The sequence below is a fragment of the Canis lupus genome, chromosome 9, assembly GCF_011100685.1.
Source record: "Canis lupus familiaris isolate Mischka breed German Shepherd chromosome 9, alternate assembly UU_Cfam_GSD_1.0, whole genome shotgun sequence".
In the NCBI taxonomy this organism is placed as follows: Eukaryota; Metazoa; Chordata; class Mammalia; order Carnivora; family Canidae; genus Canis; species Canis lupus.
In genome coordinates, this window is record NC_049230.1 from 33982068 (window position 1) to 34004049 (window position 21982).

Consider the following 21982-nt stretch of genomic DNA (forward strand, 5'->3'; position numbering starts at 1 on the left):
TGGCTCAGGGGTTTAGCACCACCTTTGGTCCAGGGCGGGATCCTGGAGACCCGGGATCGAGTCCCACCTTGGGCTCCCTGCATGGAGCCTGCTTCTCCCTCTGCCTGTGTCTCTGCCTCTCTCTCTCTCTCTCTGTGTCTCTAATAAATAAATAAAATCTTAAAAAAAAGAACAATTTTCACTTGAAACTCGTTAGATTTATATGTAAAATATACAAAAATCTAGAATCAAAAGATATTACTTTTTATTTTGTTTTGATATATAATCAATTCTCTCATTTTATTTTCAAAGATTTATTTGTTTATTTCAGAAAAAGAGAGAGCGTGGTGGGAAGGGGTGGCGGGCCAACTCCCCATTGAGCGCAGAGCCCAATGCAGGGGCTCACCCTGAGATATGACCTGAGCTGAAATCAAAAGTCAGACCCTCAACCAACTGAACCACCCAGATGCCCCAATTCTCTCATTTTAGATAGGAAGCATTTAAAAATATTTTCCACTTCATCATTTGGTTTACCTCTGATTTTGTAGTCTGACCCAATATCCCATGACTATTACATCAAGACAATGAAATGTTGCAAAACAATCCTTTTATAAAACAATTAAGTTTCTAGAAAAGTAACCCATGTTTTCCTTTTGTTTTGTACTTCGATTTTCATTGTTGAAAACTTTCTAATTGCTTTCTAATTGCTTTAACATTTACAGATTTATTATTTTAAAATAATTTAATCTAAAAATTATTCTACAATTATTACTTTAAAATAAAGCCTTGGATTAAAAACTTATTTGGTCATTTATGACAACTAAAGCAGAAAATGTCAGATTTTAGAAAAAATACTCTTTGGAAAAGTAATATCTTGCTAAACGTGGACATATGTGTTCTTTATGAGAACACTTTATATTAGAATTTGTTATTTATGCAAATTTTAATTGAGTGGAGAATTGCATGTCCAGTGAGTTGTTGTTGTTGTTGTTTGAGGATTTTATTTATTTGACACACAGAGAGAGAGAACACACAAGTAGGCAGAATGGCAGGCAGAGAAAGGAAAAAGCAGGGAGCCCTACTCCGGGCTTGATGCCAGGACCCTGGGATCATGACCCAAATTGAAGGCAGATGCTTAACCAACTGAGCCACCCAGCTGCCCCTGTCCAGTGAGGTTTTGTGAAAAGATTAATTCATTTTAGGAAAAGAAGTAAAATTATTAAACAGAAAAAATAATAATTTAGAAAAAAATTAGTATGTAACTCCATTAGCAATTTGGATTCAGGCAACTTATCTAAGGAAGCAGTTATTTGTATTTGTGAAATTGGGGCAGAATGTGAGCAGGCTTCATTTTATCTTGTTAGGTCATCTTAGAATGATGAATGGTTGAAGTAAAACAGGAAAATCTCAAACATCATCCGGGTGAGGAGTGCTCGACTCTCATTGTGCATTGGAATTACCTGAGCAGCTTTCAAAAAATGCCCTTCCTCAGGTCCAGCCCTTTGCCCCCAGCCCCTCTCAGTCTGACTCAATTGGTCTGGTGAGGGGCCCAGCGTCAGTATTTGTGTGCATGTGTGTTAAAACACAAAGCTCACCACCTTTCTTTCTTTTAAGGATTTTATTTATTTATTCATGAGAGACACACAGAGAGGGAGAGGCAGAAACACAGGCAGAGGGAGAAGCAGGCTCCATGCAGGGAGCCCGACGTGGGACTCGGTCCCGGGTCCCCAGGATCACGCCCTGGGCTGAAGGCGGCGCTAAACCGCTGAGCCACCCGGGCTGCCCAGAGCTCACCATCTTTAAGTGTACAGCTCGGTAGCTTTAAGTACATTCATAGTGTCATGCAGCAATCACCACCATCTACCTCGAGAAACTCTTCATCTTCCCAAACAGAAACTGTACCTATTAAAACGTAACTCCTGGGGCGCCTGGGTGGCTCAGTTGATTAAGCATCTGCCTTTTTTTCAGGTCATGATCCCAGGATCCTGGGATCGAGCCCCACATTGGGCTCCCTGCTCAGCGGGGAGCTTGCTTCTCCCTCTCCCTCCACTGCTCTCCTTGCTTCTGTTCTCTGGCTCTGTCAAATAAGTAAATAAAATCTTTAAAAACAAACAACAGCAACAAAAAACCGCCCATAAGTCCCCATTCCCTCCTTCTCCCCGCTCTTGGTAATCCCTGCTATTTTCTGTCTTTGTGTTTGACTATGCTAAGTACTTCATGCAAGTGGAATCATACAATATTAGTGGGGTTTTTTGTGTGTGTGACTGGCTACTTTCACTTAGCATAACATCTTCAAGGTTCATCCGTGTTGTAGCATGTGTCAGAATTCATTCCTCTTTAGGGCTGCCAGTATCAGCAGTTTTAAAAGCTCTACACGTGATTTTAATGTGCAACTGGAGTTGAGACTGACTCACCTTGTCCATATCCCTCCTTATTCCAATGAGAAAATTGAAGTTCAGAGAGAGGAAGTGACATTCACTTGCCATCCACTTATTCATTACATATTTACTGCCCACCTACTATGTTCCAGGCATTGTGCTGGGTACGGTTAGGCTCACAAATGGCCAAGTAAATCTGAACTCAGATCTCCTGATTTGAACACTTTGGACAACTTCATAGGTTCTCCTGCTATAAGACACCCTTTCTCCTATGTTTAAAAAAACTACAAATTTCAGTAGCAGTAAGATATATTATTTTCCACTTTGGGGCTATTTCAGGAACCAATTTTTAATATGCTTTTATATAGACTTCTATTTACAATCACTTTATTTTCTCTAATTATAATCAAAGTAAAATATAGTAATCATGAATCAAGCCAAACTATTAATTTAGTTGGGAGTAGCTCACTTACAGTATCTTTAAGTTTACCCTCTATGCCAAGAACTACCTGGTAAATAAAAACATAGTATAAAATCCTTAAAATGCTATTTCTCTAAAAGATGGGTGGGAAACCTCTAGCTTTCAATTTTATTTCATCTGGCCATGGCACACACCCAAAGAATTTATGCTTAAGGCCGTGAAATTATAACCTTATTTTAAAATATATAATAGCAATATCCTAAAAATGTTTTCTTTGTGTAATAAAAATCAGCTAATAACGTCCAAAGAACAATTTTAAAAAGCACACAAAAGGAACGTTTCATATTTCTTTAGAGATAAAGTCATGAAATCATTTTACTTATATAAATTTTACATGGTAATAAAATATACATGACATAAAATTTACCATTTTAACCATTTTTAAGTGTATAATTCAGTAGCAGTATATACATCACCATGTTGTATAACTAGCACCAATATCTATTTTCAGAACTTTTTCATCATCCCAAACCAAATTCTGCACCCAGTAAATTATAACTCTCCATTCTCCACTCCTCCCTAATCCCTGGTAACCCACTTCATACTTTCTGTCTATGAATTTGTCTATTCTAGGTCCCTCCTATAAATGGAATTATACAATATTTGTCTTTGTGTCTGTCTTATTGGGCTTAGCATAAAGCCCTCAACGTTCATCCATGTTGTGGCATGTGTCAGGATTTCCTTCCTTTTTAAGGCTGAATAATATTCCATGATAGGCATATACCATATCCACTCATTTGTGGATGGACATTGGGGTTATTTCTACTTTTTGGCTATTACAAATAATGCTGCTACGAATGAGGATGTGCAAATGTCTGCTCCAGTCCCTGCTTTTGATTCTTTTGTGTATATACCTAAGTGAAATTGCTGGATCACATGGTAATTCTATGTTTAATTTTTTGAGGCACTGTCATACTGTTTTTGCATAGGAGCTAAGCCATTTTACATTCCTGCCAGCGATGCACTAGGGTTCCAGGTTCTCAATATCCTTCCCACCTTTAGTAAAATTTCAACCTTTTATGTAATTCTTGATATCAAAATGTTTAACCCCTTCGTCTTTAATAAGTCTGCATTTCTCAGTTGCATGGTCCTTTCTCAGTCTAACATAAATGTTTAAATTCTTATTCTCTGTCTTAAACGTATACCTTCTCTGGTTATAAAACATGTTCTCACTGAAAACCTACAACTCATGTGGTCCATATTTCTCCAGGTTTCACCAAGCTGAGAATACTGTTAGGGTCACATCAATAGTAATATCTGAAATTCTCCTGCCTCTTGCTCTGGGCAAATCCTCCCTCTTCCTCTTCTGCCTTGCTTGAGGTTCTCTGGAAATCCTCAGGAAGCCTCCCTAGGAGCTTGGACACAGTCACTGGTGTAATTACTGGGAAAGCCGCTGGAGGGCAGCAGCTCCCTTTCACCCTTGACCCCAGTCCTGGAGAGGATGCCGCCATCAGGGCCGTAGCATTTCTAAACCAGAAAACTCTCCAAGTGTGGATGGCAACTCTATCGAAACATGGGGTGGTCGTCTTCCATACTTTTGGTCACACTGTCACCTAGGCTTCATAGAGTCCTGTGTGGAAAAAGGAGCACAAGTCTGAATCCAAGATTAATAACTGAGAAAAGAGGGCAGAAAAAAAGTCCCTGACAGCCTGTAGCTAGCAGCTAATAGCTGCCCATAGTGTCCCTCCACTGAAGATAAACAGTTTTCACAGAGTAACAATTATTAGACAAGGTCACTCGGTGACTACGGTGGAACAAGACAATAACATGACCACACCATAATCAGATCTTGCCATGGACAGAATGAGGACATTAGGCAACCATGAAAATAAGCAAATACTCTCCTGGTCTAGCGATGTGAGTGACTCCGGCCTTCTAAGTAAAATTTAGAAACCCAGTCATGGAATTGTCCCAGCTTCTTGACAGAATGCAATCTAGAACAAGACTTGCTTTCCCAAAATCAACCAGCACAAACTCAAATTCTAACAAGACCTTCCCTACTGTTTCTTAACCTAGACACTCCCAGGTGTTTAAGATTGCTTTCTCCCTTGTTGCAACAAGTTTATAAACCTACACTGATTTGACAATGGTTGTATTACCTGTGGCTTTTGGCCTGCAGGCCATTGTGACCACTCTGTTTTGTATTGCCTTCATCCTCCCTCCTCTTCATTCTCATGAAAACTGATGCCTGTAAAATGGCTGGGTTAAAATTTTTTTTCTGTATTTTCTGAAAATTTTGCAATGAACATGGAATACTTTTATAGTAAAAGAAAGAATTACACCTTTAAAATAATAGGACTCGTTTTGCTCACGGCTCCATTGGTAGGGAAACTTTGAAGACCCCTATAATTTTCTCCTTGACTTACACATCAAAATTATGTACTGTACCCTTTCTCTTGTTGTCAGTTTTCTCTTTGCATTTCTCTTTACTTTTTTATCCTTTAAACGTTTTTCTTGGTTCACGCACATATTTTCACTCTTATTCCATTCTTCCTTCTGTAAGCTGTAATATAAGGATCTGTGAACTTTCAAAGGGATAGCAGCTTCTGGAAGAGATGGCACCACTTTCTCCTGCCCACTTGGAAAAATCACTACTTGACTACGACTTTCCTTCCCATTGGCCGTGAATGGGGCTTCAAAATGCTACTCTACACTCCAGGTAGCTACAACTGGCATCCAGGAGCTGACTTTCTAGATGAAAATGGTTTGTCATCTCCTGACATAGGTAATAGTCTTGAAAACTAAATCCCCCTCTTTCAAAATTTATGATCACCTCACCTAGGCTGGGGTAACACTCTTGAACAATCCTTAAAGAAAATTATATTGGAAGGATGATATTTAAACTACTTAGATTAAGGGGATGCCTGGGTGGCACAGTTGGTTAAGAGTCAGACTCTTGTTTGGGCTCAGGTTATTATCCCAGGGTTGTGAGATCAAGCCTTGCGTCAGGCTCCGTATTCAGTGTGGAGTCTGCTTGAGACTCTTTGTCCCTCTCCCTTTTCCTCTGCCCCTCCCTCCTTAAATAAATAAATAAATCTTTAAAAAAAAATCTACTTAGAAGAACAAATGTGTTCACTTTTCTTGTTCTCTAAATTACTCATAATTAGGAACATATGAGAAATGCTTCTAATTATGAATAGATCTATCTTATCCACTATAATGAGACTTTTATATAATAATAAACTGTTTTCCTTTATTAAACTTTTAATTATTAAATTTTTAATGAGTAAATTTTCCTTATTGCATACCCCCCCAATTAATTTCAACCAGTGATATTTTTAGAGTTTCTACAACTATGTTTAATATTTCAGAGTAATGCATATCCTTTTTTATGTTTCCCTAAATAAGTCGAAGTTAAAGATTTTGTAACTTGTCAAAGTTTTAGTCTTGGAAAATACATTTTCCAGACTAGCTCAAAGGAATGCATAGGAACCATTTTAGTTTTAGCACAGAGCTCCATACAATATGACCATTAGAGACAGTTTCATTTTTCATATCTTCATGTTCCTACTGGCATTAGATTTTTTTTTTTTAAACCACTGAAAAGCTTACCACTTCTCTCAGTGTTGGGGCCCAGATGAAAATCTTTGCAAGTTCAGAGAAAGCGAAATTATTATAAATAAAAACCTTTGGATACAAATGGAAAAATATTAATAAGATCAATATTCCCTCCATATTGTTGCATTCCTGAGGCATATCTTTGACAATCTAAAAATTTTTAAGAGGTACAGAAAGAGAAACAAGCAAATAAACCAGTTTTGCCTTTTCTTTTTACTTAATTGATAATATTCCATTGATACTTAATTTTGTATATAATCAAAGTAAACATTGTGTCACACCCTCTTTTCAGAGTGTATTAACTTGCTAATTCTGTAGACAATCCTGAGAGATTAATACTATTCTTTTTTTTTTTTTTAATTTTTATGATAGTCACAGAGAGAGAGAGAGAGAGGCAGAGACACAGGCAGAGGGAGAAGCAGACTCCGTGCACTGGGAGCCCGACGTGGGATTCGATCCCAGGTCTCCAGGATCGCACCCTGGGCCAAAGGCAGGCGCCAAACCGCTGCGCCACCCAGGGATCCCAATTAATACTATTCTTATCCCTATTTTAAGAATGTGCAAACTGAGCCATAGACAAAATTAATAATTTACCAATGTTGCCCAGCTAAGTACAAGGTAAACTAATATGGAACTCCAGAAATCAGGCTATCATAGCAATAATCTCTCCTTTACTGGATATAATCTCCTCAGATAGCAAGTAACCCTCCAACCTTTTCCTGGATCTAAGGTGGGCCAACCAGTGCACATAGGAGGGGTGGGGAGAGAGAGAATCTTAAGTAGGCTCCATGTCCAGCCAGAGCCCCACTTTAGGACTGATCCCACGAAATCCAGTCAGATGCTTAACTGACTGAGCCACTCAGGTGCCCCCTGTAATTCCTGTGTTAAGCCATGGGACAGGGCTGTAAACATTTGGAGTCTGTGTATCCCAAGAGAGAGGATATCCTGACCATACCACCTGAGCCACAAGCTTTTCCTATAGTTCTTGCCTTTAACCCTCAAGACCTGCCTTGTTTCCAGTTGAATCCAAACCTGCTTTTCCAGCCTTCCTATAAGTTCTGTAAGCTTCTCACATTAACTTACAATAAACGCTCTTCTGCGTGAGTTGCCAGAATTAGTTTCTGTTTCTTGGACCAAAGAATGCTAATATTGTTGGAAGTTAGGGAAGATGTCTGTTGTTTCTTTCAATTCTCTCCAACACTAGTGTATACACAAAGGAGATACTTAGTCCCTGAGAGCACTGGCTCTGGAGCTCAGCTGTTTGACTCTGATCCCAGCTCTACCGGTTACTAGTTTCCTATCTAAAAAATGGAGATAATAATAGTACCTTCCTCAAAGGGTTGTTGTGAAGATTAAATGAGAGAAACATAAAATGCTTCAAAGGGCATCTGCCACATAGTAAGCACCCAGTGAATGTTACTTTGTTTCATTGTCATCATTCTGATTTCTGGTCTAATAAAATTATTCCAATTATGATGCAACATACAGTAATAATTTTAATCCACCATTAAAATTTAATTCTTTGCATTTTTAAGTAAGGTGTTTTTAAATTTAATGTAAAACTCTCCAGAGAGAAAATTTCTGAATAAACTTATATTTATGAAAAGATGCACTTTGGGTTCTGCAACAGCCTGTCATTTTAATACATATTATAAGTAGCAAAATAGTTCTTCTTATTTTAACCCCTTTCTGAGAGACAATGCTGCGAATATATTAATTTTTCATATAAGCTGGTATCTAATAATGAAGCATTGTAATAAATCTTCATTCATGGTGAAACAATAATCTTGAAATCTGTATAGATAAAGCCACTTCATTTTCGTTTACGTAATTAACGAAGTTTTAAAATATGAATCTTGAGTAAAATTAATAGGTTATTTTTTTTTCTCTGAGAAGAAGGTTGAATTCACTCTGGACTTTTTCGGTATAGCTATAGTAGATAAGTGATTATCAAATTTGTGAATTAGGCAAGTGAGAAACATACATTTAATTATTTTTTTCTATTGACCTGAATTATCTTCATTGGCTCCACTGAACTCGTTAGATAAATATTCAGCCCTCAAATTGTCTTTCCTGTTTAGAAGATCAAAGCATGCACAGAGATTGGTTCCTGTTAAAAATGCAGTTCCACCTAAAATAAAGGCAAGTATCTGTTAAATATCATACCATCAAAGTTAAGCCATCACTGCATATCATTGCTTTTAAAATTAAATTTTCAATTATGAAATTATTATGAATAGGTGAGAAAGTTCTCATCATGGAAAATAGAGACAAAAACAAATAGGACAGAGAAATTTAGAGGTGTAGAGATAATGCAAGAAACAAAAGAAAACATCAAAAATAAAACTATTGAGATGCCTGGGTGGCTCAAGTTTGAGCATCTGCCTTTGGCTCTCAGTGTGATCCTAGGGTCCTGGGATCAAGTCCTGCATCGGGCTCCCCACAGGGAGGCTACTTCTCCCTCTGCCTATGTCTCTGCCTCTCTCTGCCTCTCTCTGCCTCTCTTGAATAAATAAATAAAATCTTTATTTTTTTTATTTTTTTTTAAATCTTTAAAAAACAAAACAAAAATAAATAAAACTATTAAAAACATTCTCAGAGAGATATGGGAGGATATGCACTCATGAAATAAATAGCATCCTGGGAAATTGAAAATATTATAGCAGAAATAAAAACTGTAATAAATTATATGGAAGGTAAAGGTGAGGAAAGAAAAGGGGGAACCCAAAAGATGGAAATTGGAGGGTGGGGGGGAAGTATAGAATCACTACAAAACGTTTAATTTCTTTCTTTTAAAAAAAGATTTATTTACTAGGTGCCTGGATGGCTCAGTTGGTTAAGTTTCCAACTCCTGGTTTTCACTCAGGTCATGATCTCATGGTCTTGGGATAAAGCTCTTTTTTTTTTTTTATTTTAGAGAGAGAGCACTCATGAATGAGGGAGGGACAGAGGAAGAGGGAGGTAGAGAATCTCAAGCAGACTTCATGCTAAGCAGAGAGCCTGACATGGGGCTCCAACTGACGACCCTGAGATCTTGACCTAAGCCAAAACCAAGAGTCAAAATCAACAGAGCCACCCAAGTGCCCCTGTCCAATTTCTACTTAAAATGTGAACACCTCCAGGGCAAGGATTTTGTAAGTTTCCTCCAGTATCTAAAACAAAGCCAGACACATACTAGGTCCTCAATAAGTATTTTTTAATGTAAGGGGTTGGAGAAATAGAAAGCAGGGAAAACAGAAAGGAGCAAATTAGGAAACTACAAGGACATTCTCAGTGTAGTAAGAAATCAATTTCAGAGTGAAAAGATCCACTTAGCACAAGAATGCGGAAAGACCCACATCAAGATACATGATTGTGAAACTTTAGAATGCCAGAGAGAAACTTTTCAGAGACGAGGGAAAAAATCCATGTAAAAGATCAAGAATCAGAGCAGCTTTGAGCTTCCCAAAGTTGGAACTATGTTAGACACTAGTTAGAAGTTCTCATCATGTGATTTTTATACACTCTTTCAAATGCCCAATGATACAAAGAAACTTACGTCATTGATGCCCAGTGACAGATGGTAATCTACTTTAATATCATGCAAGATTAGTCCTAAAAAATGTTTTTAAATACAAATTAAAAAAAAAGATTAGTCTTTATTTGCAAGCATCTACACAAGCTAAATTCTTTCAAAATATTGTCATCAAAGATGATCAGAGGGATGCCTGGGTGGATGCTTACATCTGCCTTTGGCTGAGGTCATGATCCCAGGGTCCTGGAATCAAGCCCTATGTCGGGTTCCCTGCTCAGTGGGGAGCCTGCTTCTCCCTCTGCCTCTCCCCCTTGCTTGTGCTTTCCATCTCTTTTTCTCAAATAAATTTTAAAAATCTTTAAAAAAAAGATTAGATGGGATATAAGGTTAATGGATGACAAAAGGAGCTATCAGAAATAAAAGAAATGAAATCACAGAGCACCAAAAAATGGAATGGGAACGAGAACTCTGCAGTTTGAGCATCTACCAGGGTTATTACTGACTAAACCTTACTAAGTGACATAATGCTTTCTCATTGCCTCTTTTCAACTATATTTGGAAGAGATTGAAGTGAGAAACAAAAAAAGATTAGAAAAACAAATTCATGACTAAAAGTTTGTGGCTTGATTTTAATTCCCTGGTGCTAAATTAAAATTAAACACATTAACTATTCAATCTATTTTATATGCCCTCATAGCATGAAATTGCAACATGTAGACAATGGAGGCAAAAAGTGAAAATTAAATGACACAAAATTGATTCTCAACTGTCCCTCCAATGAAGTAGAAACAAATAATGCTTACCTCTGGTCAGTATTCATGTGGCAACCATTGTTAGCAATAGTGCCACAAGATTCCATGTTGTTGGATTGTTGTTTTTTTTTATGTTTTTGTTTTAATTTTTGGTTTTGGTTTTTTATTTTTTTTTGAGAGAGACTGTGAGCAAGCAGGGGTTGACGGGCAGAGGGAGAGAGAGGATCTCAAGCAGACTCCCTGCTAATCATGGAGCCCAATGCAGGACTCCATGTAAGGCTCAATCCCACAACCCTGAGATCATGACCCAAGCCAAAATCAAGAGTCAGACACTTAACCAACTGAACCACCAGGGGGCCCCGGGATTATTTTTGAATATCTGGAGCCTTAAAATTGTGACAAAAACTCCACTTAGTCTAATTTAAGCAACAAAGAGAATGCATAGGATCCCAGAAATAGGAAGTCAAAAGAATAGGATCTGCTTTGAGCATAATGGTTCTAGAAGGCAAATAATGTTTATTCTGTGCCTGAATCCCTGACTTAGAAACCAGCTAAGAACCACAATGTCTCTGGACCTGAAGGCCCTACCTTTGTTCTTATTATACCAGGGACTGAAGGTATGCACTCTAACCTCAGTCTGAATACTTGGAAATCTACCTGGAGAAACATCCAACATCTACCATCTGAGATCTTCCAACTTCTTTGTATTGAACCCATACTTTCTTGGATTGTAGCTTGCTGTCTTTTACTATACCTTCTGGAGGTAAACTTAGTACCAGCAATGGGAGCTCTATTTGTCCCTTTCAATGCTTTTTTTTTTTTTTTTTTTTTTTTAAAGTAGGGTCCATGCCCAGCATAGAGCCCAATATGGGGCTTGAACTCATGACTCTGAGATCAAGACCTGAGGTGAAATCAAGAGTCAGACACTTAACAGACTGAGCCACCCCAACACCCTTCAATGACTTTTTACTTCAGTGGGGGAACTCACTTCCAGTTCTTACCCTTCTTTACATCTCTGTGGAGAACAGGATTATTTCCTGTCCTGCTGCATTTTCTCAATATCCTGAGTTTTATTTCATGAGAAAATTGCTCTTTGAGAAGAGTAATTTAATCAAGTTCTGGGAGAGGAAGGTCATGCTGGATTGTAGCAATTTTTACACTTCTTTTGTGCTGCTCTTGTAAAAATAATTTATTCTTAATTTTCCTTACAGTTCTGAGTGTTGTCATTTTTTTAAAAATTTATTTATTCATAGATACAGAGAGAGAGAGGCAGAAACACAGGCAGAGGGAGAAGCAGGCTCCATGCAGGGAGCCCGATATGGGACTCGATCCCGGGTCTCCAGGATCACACCCCAGGCTGTAGGCGGTGCCAAACCGCTGCGCCACCGGGGCTACCCTGTCATTTTTTTGTTTCTCCAGTATCCTTGGTGTTGGGAGAATTAACTCATTCTAGTTCATAGGACTTTGAATCACAATACTCTCCGATAGACTTGACCTCAATGGGTAGGACTATGACTAGGATCTGGCAAATTCGAGTCCCTCAGAATGATTGGTTCAGAAGTTAGGACTGACCAAGGATGGCCAACCAGATACTTTCCCTAGAATTTGATACATTCAAGTTTGGAGAGCAAAGTAACATAGTCATGCTGTGATGTAGGCCTGGACTACTGTGGCTATTCCCTATATCCTGATGAAAAGGTGAAGACATCAAGAATGAAGATATGAAACCAAGATATGAAGTGAGAGAATGAAGACAAGCCAAATAGAGATGAGAAATGAGAGGCAGAAACTTGATTTAACACATTCTTCTGTTCTTCCCAATATGTGAGCCAATAAACCACTTTTTTTTTTTTTTTTGCTTAAGCTAGTTTGAGTTGAATTTTGTATTTGTAATTAAGAGTCTGAACTAATAGAACTCTACTTCAAGATATTCACATGCCTAACAAAATCCACCTGCTGGAGGTCTGAGGCTGATTTCTCCCATATCTTTCTCTTCAAATTTCAATCCATTAGAAAACAGATCTTGGGAGGATTTCCTTGTAAACTGTGTAGGGATAATGTGGCTTTAGCCTGAGTCTAAATTAATGTCTCTCTCAATTCCCCTCTTATCTAGGCCTTCCAAATTATCTCTAGAGAGCGGAATCTGCAAGGAGGATACTTCCTCAGTCAGCAGTGCATAAGGTCATGACCTGTCTCATAAACTCTGTCACCAGCAGAGTGTATCACCCATAGTTGATGGTATAAGACTCTGGACCCCTTTTTTCAGTGCATTGTTCCTGCTTCCAATAGCTTGTCCTGATGTCACTAATCACAGAAGTCACTCTTACCTGATGGTGTAGAAAAAGATGGTACCTTCAGAGAACCTCAGGAAATCAATTTCTGCAAGTTTTTTTCTCCCTTCGCTCTTAGCACCTCACCCCAGTTCCTCCCATATTAATCACAGTATCTTACTCACAGGATTTACGGCTCAGAATGAACCAATCAGAGCCCATCTCTCAATTTTCTGAATTGAATTCCAATCTCTTCCTCAGGTACAATAGTCCCTTATTATCCTCAGTTATACTTTCCACAATTCCGGTTACCCACAGTCAACTGAGGCTCAGAAATAGATGATCCTCTTTCTGATGGGTAACCAGAAGGTCCATAGTAGCCTAAAGTTACATCACAATGCTTACATCATTCTGTAGGCATGTTATCATCTCACATTGTCACAAGAAGAAGAGTGGATATGGTACAATATTTTGAGAAAGACCACATTCACATAACTTTTATTATATTGTTATTATTCTATTTTATTATTAGTTATTGTGAATCTCTTACTGTGCCTCATTTATAAATGTATCATAGGTATGTATATGCAGGGGAAAAAAACATAGTATATATAGGGTTCAGTACTATCTGCCATTTCAGGCATCCACCGGGGGTCTTGGAAGGTATCCCCCACAGATAAGGAGTTATTGTAATGCAAACTTCAAAATCATTTTCCTTTCTCAAGGCCTTTATATAAGCTCTTCTCTTTAATGAAATTGCTTCTCCCAGTCATCTCACTTGACTAGTTTTTTGTCTTCCATTAGACCTCAAATGTGATTTCCTCAACTTAAATATTAGCTCCTCCTAGAAGTTTTCCTGCCAAGTCTATTCAAACTAGGATTGGCAGTGTGATCTCCATATCATCAATCTTTTGTTTCACAACAAAAAGGAAAAACCACTGCTCAACAAGCCTAGCATAAATGTACTCAGGTTTAACTGTTTCTTAGGGTCATTCCATATGAAGGATCCCATGTCACATAAAACTTATATGAAATGAACTCTGTGTCTGTGTCAGTTTAATTTTCAGATGTAGGCAGGGGCCCTAAGAGGGTTGGGGAAAACTTTTTTCTCCCTTATACTTGTATAAAATAAATATGAAAGAAAGGAGTCCCTTTTGCTCTCTCTAACCTGTAACATGAATGTACCTGACATTCTTTGGCCCTCTCTGACCACAGGGGCCATTGTCAAATGTCATCTCACCCAAACAACAGAAATCTTACTGTAGGGGTGCCTGGGTGGCTCAGTCAGTTAAGCATCTGCCTCCGGCTCAGGTCATGATCCCACGGTCCTCGGATTGAGCTCCGCATTGGGCTCCTTGCTCAGTTGGGAGTCAGTCGACTTTTCCCTCTCCTTCTGCCCCCTCCTGCCCCACCCCCAGCTTGTGCTCTCTCTCTCAAATAAATAAATAGAAGTCTTTTTTTAAAAAGGAAATCTTACTGTAAAAATATTGGTGAGTAATAATTTTTTACTGAAGGTTTCAAGGGAGACAGGGAAGTGGTTATAACAATACACCACTTGCAGCATGTTTTAAATATTTTCTTGAACATTTTTCTCTCCCTAAAGTTACTCAAACATCAGTCTCATATATTTCTCTTTCTCAAATCTATTCAACTTCCCACCCTGTCTTTGATACTCTCACTTCTCCTCCTCCTCTTTCTCTCCCAAGATCTTCCTCTTTGGGCCTCTTCACCTTCCTAAAGTAGAACAAGTGGTGTTCTTCTGGTTTCTTCAGTTTAGAACCTCACCTCCTTAGTAGGTACTCTGAAGAAAGAAAGGCTTTACCCATGATACACCAATAATAGACTATGGGAAAGAAAAGGGGATTCAATCATTTTTCTTTCTTTTTTCTTTTCATTATTATTTCTATTTGAAATTGCACAAGGGAGGAAATTTTTTGAGTGTGCAATACAGTAGAGAATATACCAAAATACGAAGCCTTCAAAGACAATCCTTTGCACCTAGACAGAGTGTCTGTTAGGGCACTAAAGGATTAAATTATTTGCCTTGGCTTTTGTACTTCCTTAGTGCCAAATGGCCAGTTTTAAATCATTTACAGCTCAACTTGTTAAGGCTTCTCTGTATACATCCTAAAAGAATGTATTGCAAATACTTTCTGTATGATTTTTAACCCACTCATGCTCTCTCACTTAAGGTGTCTTTTATGTCTTCCAGATACAGCCCATTTCTGATTAAAAAAAAAATGTGTTGCTGAATCTTTCTTTGAATGAGTAAGAGCTCAAGATGCAATAGGCTTCCTGCTAGGCTTCCTTCCTTTCGCCAGTGTGGGCTGTTAACTATATGAATGTAGGTCTAAGGAAACTGGAGAAATTTTCAGCATTACACCATTCAAACAAATGTTCAATGTCCAACCAAATAGCTAATTCTACATGAGACAAAAATAGATGAAAATGTGTTATTTGTGATTCAGCTTGACTTGCTTTTTTGACTTAGCAAAGAACCGATTTCATTTTTATATCCTGCTCTGTTCTCTACAGTGCCTTAAAAACATAGTATAGAAACTTAAATATATATATATATTTATATAACAGATATATATCTGTTATTCCCAGTGGCCCAAAATGGATATTTTTAAGTCTAAAAGCAAAAATAGAATGGAATTCACTGTAGTGCTGCTTTCAGTGTAATTTAGGTCTTTTGAGGGGGGCAGGTGTGTTAAAGAATCATACTGTGTTTTCACTGGTTATAAAAGCAATATGTTTGTGGTGAGGACAACATAATGTATAGAGAAGTTGAATCACTATGTTGTACACCTGAGGTTAATGTAACATTACATGTCAACTATACTCAAATTGAAAAAAATGTTAAAGGTACTATTAGATAAAAATGTAATTCTTAAAAATTTTAATTCCAGTGTAATTAGCATACAGTATTATATTAGTTTCAGGTGTACAATATAGTGATTCAATAATTCTATAGGTTACTCAGTGCTCATCATGAGAAGTGTACTCTTCATCCCCTTCACCTAATCAGATCATTAATGAACAAATAAGCAACAAGCTAATAGATTTCAAATATAATGCAACATCTCAAATGAATCTCTATATAAAATGTTGGAAACTCTTGAAATTCTATGTATATGGAATAAAACTCAATTTATGACTATTTTCATAACACTATCCACTATATATTCTTGTCACCATAAGTCTAATTTTATCTTTTTTAACTCCACAACTAGGCAATTATGGCAGATTGTTACATTAGCAACCTCAGAAACTATATATTTTGGTATAGGCATCCTTATAGTCTACTGTCATCAGCTCAGTTTGGCCATGTGACTTAGTTTGATTAATGTGGCACGGGGAAGCATGTACCAAGAGAGGCTTGGTAACTGCTTACACTTTGAGACTTTTCCTCTGAATGCTGTTTTAGGGCTCTGAACCACTATGTACCTGAACCAGATGTCCAGCAACTCTGTTGTAGCATCCACATGAAAAAACGAGGATGCTCAATTAGCCCTCAGATGTCCCAGCCATCTCAGGTGAGGCTCCACATATGAAAGAAGGAACCATCTTGAACATTTCAATCCTATCAGACACCATAGAGAACAGAAGAACAGCCATCTGTGCCCAGATCTAATTGTAAAATAATTCAAAACAAAAATTTGTTATTTTGCTTAAGTCTTTAAGTTTTGGGGCAATCCCATGCAGCAATAGACAACCAAACCAGCAATATAATTATTTTATAAGCAAATAGTTGTTTATGTGCATTTACATTTATACTAATTTATTTTATCACCCTTAAAGAGTAAATATAATCCTTTATTATAGGATAATTTTTCTTCTTCATGAAATAAATCCATTTGAATATTAAAAATATATATGTTTATTGTGAAAAATTATAAAAGACATGAAATAAAAATCATCAGTAAAAAAAATCATTAGTAATCCCCAAACCCAAAGATAATCACTATTAATATTTTGGGATATTTCTTTCAGTATTTTTTCTATAGACATGGCTAGTTTTAAGGGCATGGAACCTTGTGCAGTCACATAGGACTCGTGTTCAAAAGGCCCTACATTTGGTTTAAGGCTCTACTAATGCTATCTTGGAATTATTAATAATTTTTGAACAAAAGATCCTATGTTTTCATTTTGGTTTAAGGCTCTACTAATGCTATCCTGGAATTATTAATTTTTGAACAAAAGATCCTATGTTTTCATTTTACACTGGACCCTTATGTAGCTAGTTCTGTCTACACACATTCATGTACAGACATATACAGATTTTATACACATATATTACATAGATATATAATGTATTCATAATCTATGTTGTTAAAACCCCAAAATTGGGGCACCTGGGTGGCTCAGTGATTGAGCATCTGCCTTTGGCTCAGGTTGTGACCCTGGAGTCCTGGGATCAAGACCCACATCAGGCTCCCCTCAGGGAGCCTGCTCCCTCTGCCTGTGTAAATGTTATTTTTATTTATTAATGTTTTATTTATTATTTTTATTTATTTTTTAATATTTTATTTATTTATTCATGAGAGACACAGAGAGAGAGAGAGGCTGAGACAAGAGACATAGGCAGAGGGAGAAGCAGGCGCCATGCAGGGAGCCTGATGTGGGACTCGATCCTGGGAATTCCAGGATCATGCCCTGAGCAGAAGGCAGATGCTTAACCTCTGAGCCACCCAGGTGTCCCTGTAAATGTTATTTTTAATACTTGCATAATATTTCATCATATGAAAACAATCATGTATTTAAATATTTTTCTATTTTGACACCTAAATTATATAAAGCTTTACTATTATCATAAGGAACTTTTATTTTTTTTTTTTTAATTTTTTTTTATTTATTTATGATAGTCACAGAGAGAGAGAGAGAGAGAGAGAGGCAGAGACACAGACAGAGGGAGAAGCAGGCTCCATGCACTGGGAGCCTGATGTGGGATTCGATCCCGGGTCTCCAGGATCGCGCCCTGGGCCAAAGGCAGGCGCCAAACCGCTGCGCCACCCAGGGATCCCCATAAGGAACTTTTAAAATATTGTTTTAAAAATGTATTTCGGGCAGCCTCGGTGGCGCAGCGGTTTAGCGCCGCCTGCAGCCCACGGCGTGATCCTGGAGACTCAGGATCGAGTCCCACATTGGGCTCCCTGCATGGAGACTGCTTCTCCCTCTGCCTGTGTGTCTCTGCCTCTCTCTCTCTCGCTATGTATCTCTAATGAGTAAATAAAATAAAATCTAAAAAAAAAACTGTATTTCTAGGAGCACCTGGGTGGCTCAATTGGTTAAGTGTCTGCCTTTGGCTCGGGTCATGATCTCAAGGACCTGGGATGGAGAGCCATGTCTGGCTCCCTGCTCAGTAGGGAGTCTGCTTCTTCCTCTGCGCTGCCACACCCGCCCCCCCAACCCCCCCACTGCTCATGCTCTCTCTCTCTCTGAAATAAATAAATAAAATATTTAAAAAGTATTTCTAATTATTTCCTTAAAATAACATCTCAGAAGTAAAACTAAAGGGATAAAGGGACTTGAACATTTTTTGGAACTTTGTCTTTAAATTGCCAAATAGCTTTTCAGAAAGATTACTATTACCAGCAGTGTAAGAAATTCTCTTCATATCCTCAGCAGCAGAGAATATTATAATTAAAAAGTACTTGGTAATTGAGTAAGTTAAAATATTATCCAGTTAATTTCCATTTCTTTAACTACTAGTAAAGGAAGCTTTTAAAAAATATATTCATTAGTCATTTTTATTTCTTCTTGAAATTGCCCAAGAGTGCAAATTTCTCTACATGGTTTTTAAGGTCTTTTGTGTCCTACCACTCCAGCTTTATCTTCCCCAGGCCCCTCCTTCTCAACACCCCCAACTCTATTCTAATTTCCAACCATACTGAATTTTATTCAGTTCCTAGAATTTGTCATGCATTTTCTTGCTTCTGGCCCTTTAAATATCCTACATACTCTTCTGGACATCTCTTCCAATATCTGTGTCTGGTTAATTTCTATTTGTCCTTCAGTTCTCAGCTTACACATTTCTTTCTTTGAAAGCCTTCCCTGAACCCCAAATTAAGCTGGGTGTTCCCAAATCACCTTGGTCTTCTTTTTCTCCTCCTTTTTTTAGTAAAATTTTTATTTTGCGATAATTTTAGATTTACAGAAGAGCTGCAAAGATGGTATAGAACACCCATATATACCTTTCACCCAGCTTCCCTTAATGTTAACATGTTCACAGCTGTGACACATTTGTCAAAACTAAAACTGAACATAAATGCTATTACCTAGACTTTATTTGGCTTTCACTAACTCTTCTGCTCCTGTTTCAGGATCCAGTCTAGATACTGTATTGCTTTAGTCCTGTCTCTTCAGTTCTCCTGTACTTCTTATGTTATAGTACTTCATTCTAGTTGCTTCCCCTTGTAGAATACAAACTTTGTGACAGCAAGGACTAATACTTTTTACCATTGTCTCCCTAGTTCTTATAGTATCCATAGTAGCAGGTGCTGTATATGACTGCATATAAGGTAAGATTTTAAAAAAGAATATCTTGGGGTACCTGAGTGGCTCAATTGGTTAAGCATCTGAGTCTGAGTCTTGATCTCAGTTCAGGTCTTGATCTCAGGGTTTTGAGTTCAAGATTGGCATTGGGTTCTATGCCCAGTGGAGATTTTCTCTCTTTTTTTGAGAGATTAAAAAAACAAAACAAAATAAAACAAAAACCTCTCAAAAAAATCACATTCCATTTAAGTTTTTACAAAATCTGGGGATGCCTGGCTGGCTCAGTGGTTAAGCATCTGCCTTTGGCCCAGGGCATGATCCTGGAGACCTGGGATCGAGTCCCATGTCAGGCTCCCTGCATGGAGCCTGCTTCTCCCTCTGCCTATGTCTCTGCCTCTCTCTGTGTGTGTCTCTCATGAATAAATAAAATCTTTAAAAAATAAGTTTTTACAAAATCTCTTGTATTATGGTACATTTTCTTATTTTATTTAGAACAATAAAATAACATTCAAGGCTAAAATGACCTCATTGAGAGCCTGGATGTTTGTAGAGATCATCTGTTGGAATGAGTAAAAATGGAGGCAAAGACATTGAAAAACATTTAGTTATCTGCATTTTTAGTATTTTAGGGGTTTGACCTCACAGTTATAAGGACGGGATGTCCTTATAAACAAGGGTTTTAAAAAACAGGGAATGGAGACAGAAGGAGAAAGCCTTTTTATAAAGTTCACTTAATGTTTTTAATTTAAATTTTGTTAGTTGCCATATAGTGCGATATTGGTTTCTGCAGTAGAATTCAGTGATTTAACATTTACACACAACACCCAATGCTCATCACAACCAGTGCCCTCCTTAATATCCATCACCCATCTGGCCCATCCCCACCCACCTCTCTCCATCAACCCTGAGTTTTTTCTCTCTAAGAGTCACTTTTGGCTTCTTTCCCCTCTGCTTTTTCTTCTTTTCCCCCTTCCCATATGTTCATCTGTTTTCTTTCTTAAATTCCACGTATAAGTGAGATCAATGGTAATTGTCTTTCTCTCTGACTTATTTCACTTAGGATAATACACTCTAGCTCCATCCATGTCATTGCAAGGGGCAAGACTTCATTCTTTTTGATGACTGAATAATATTCCATTGTATATGTATACCATGTTTCTTCTTTACCTATTCATTAGTCAAGGGACATTTGGGCTCTCTCCATAGTTTGGCTATTGTTAATAATGCTGCTATAAACATCAAGGTGGATGTACCTCTTTGAAACTGTATTTTTGTATCCTTTGGGTAAATACTTACTAGTGTAATTGCTGGATTGTAGGATGGTTCTATTTTTAACTTTTTGAGGAATGCCCAAACTGTTCGTTCTCCAGAGTGGCTGCATCAGTTTGCATTTCCACCAATACTGCAAAAGGACTCCTTTTTCTCCACATCCTTGCCAACATTTGATGTTTCTTGTGTTGTTAATTTTAAGCATTATTACAGGTGTGAGATAGTATCTCATCATGGTTTTGATTTCTATTTCCCTGATGATGAACATCTTTTCATGTGTCTGTTAGCCTTCTGGATGTTTTCTTTGGAAAAGTGTCTATTCATGTCTTCTGCCCATTTCTTACCTGGATTATTTGCTTTTTGGGTGTTGAACTTGGTAAATTCTTTATAGATTTTGGATACTAACCTTTTATCTGATACATCGTTTACAATATCTTCTCCCATTCCATAGGCTGCCTTTTAGTTTTGTTGATTGTTTCTATTGCTGTGCAGAAGTTTTTTTTCTTGATGAAGTCCCAGTAGTTCATTTTTGCTTTTGTTTCTCTGGCCTCTGGCAATGTGTCTAATAGGAAGTTCCTATGACAGAGGTCAAAGAGGTTTCTGCCTTTGTTCTCTTCTAGGATTCTTTTTAAATATTATTTATTTATTTATTTATTTGAGAGAGAGTGAGAAGAAGAGCAGAGGGAGAAGGACAAGGAGGCTCTGCACTAGCACCCAGGGTGAAGCAGGGTTTCATCTTAGGACCCTGAGACCATGATCTGAGCCAAAATCAAGAGTTGGAGACTTAACCCTCTGGACCCCCAGGTACTCCTCTCCTCTAGGATTTTGATGGTTTTGTGTTTCACATTTAGGTCTTTCATCCATTTTTAATTTATTTTTGTTTATGGTATAAGAAAGCGGTCCAGTTTTATTGTTCTGCATGTTGCCATCCAGTTTTCTCAGCACCATTTCTTGAAAAGACTGTCTTCTTTCCTGCTTTGTTGAAGGTTAGTTGACCATAGAGTTGTGGGTTCATTTCTAGATTCCCTATTCTGTTCCATTGATGTGTGTGTCTGTTTTTGTACAGTACCGTACTGTCTTGATGACTACAGCTTTGTAATATAGCTTGAAGTCTGGAATCGTGATGCCTCCAACTTTGTTTTTCTTTTTTCAGAATTGTTTTGGCTATTTGGGGTCTTTTGTGGTTCTATACAAATTTTAGAATTGTTTATTCTAGCTCCGTGAGAAATGCTGTTGGTGTTTTGATAGGGATTGCATTAAATGTGTAGATTGCTTTGGGTAGT

At 37.7% G+C, this 21982-nt stretch overlaps 1 long non-coding RNA gene across 3 annotated transcripts; it reads right to left on the minus strand.

The window, feature by feature from the left end:
- Positions 1-1670: 1670 nt before the first annotated feature.
- On the minus strand, positions 1671-13300 carry LOC111097411. Of its 3 annotated transcripts, XR_005364609.1 has the most exons (4): positions 13118-13300; positions 8405-8527; positions 5227-5341; positions 1671-4408 (listed from the first exon to the last, which is right to left on the minus strand). It is a non-coding gene; the product is annotated as an uncharacterized LOC111097411 (long non-coding RNA). The 3 variants fall into 3 exon arrangements; XR_005364608.1 differs by lacking the exon at positions 5227-5341 and having other exon boundaries at positions 1672-4408; positions 12990-13300; XR_005364607.1 differs by lacking the exon at positions 5227-5341 and having other exon boundaries at positions 1673-4408.
- Between the last annotated feature and the right edge of the window lie 8682 nt (positions 13301-21982).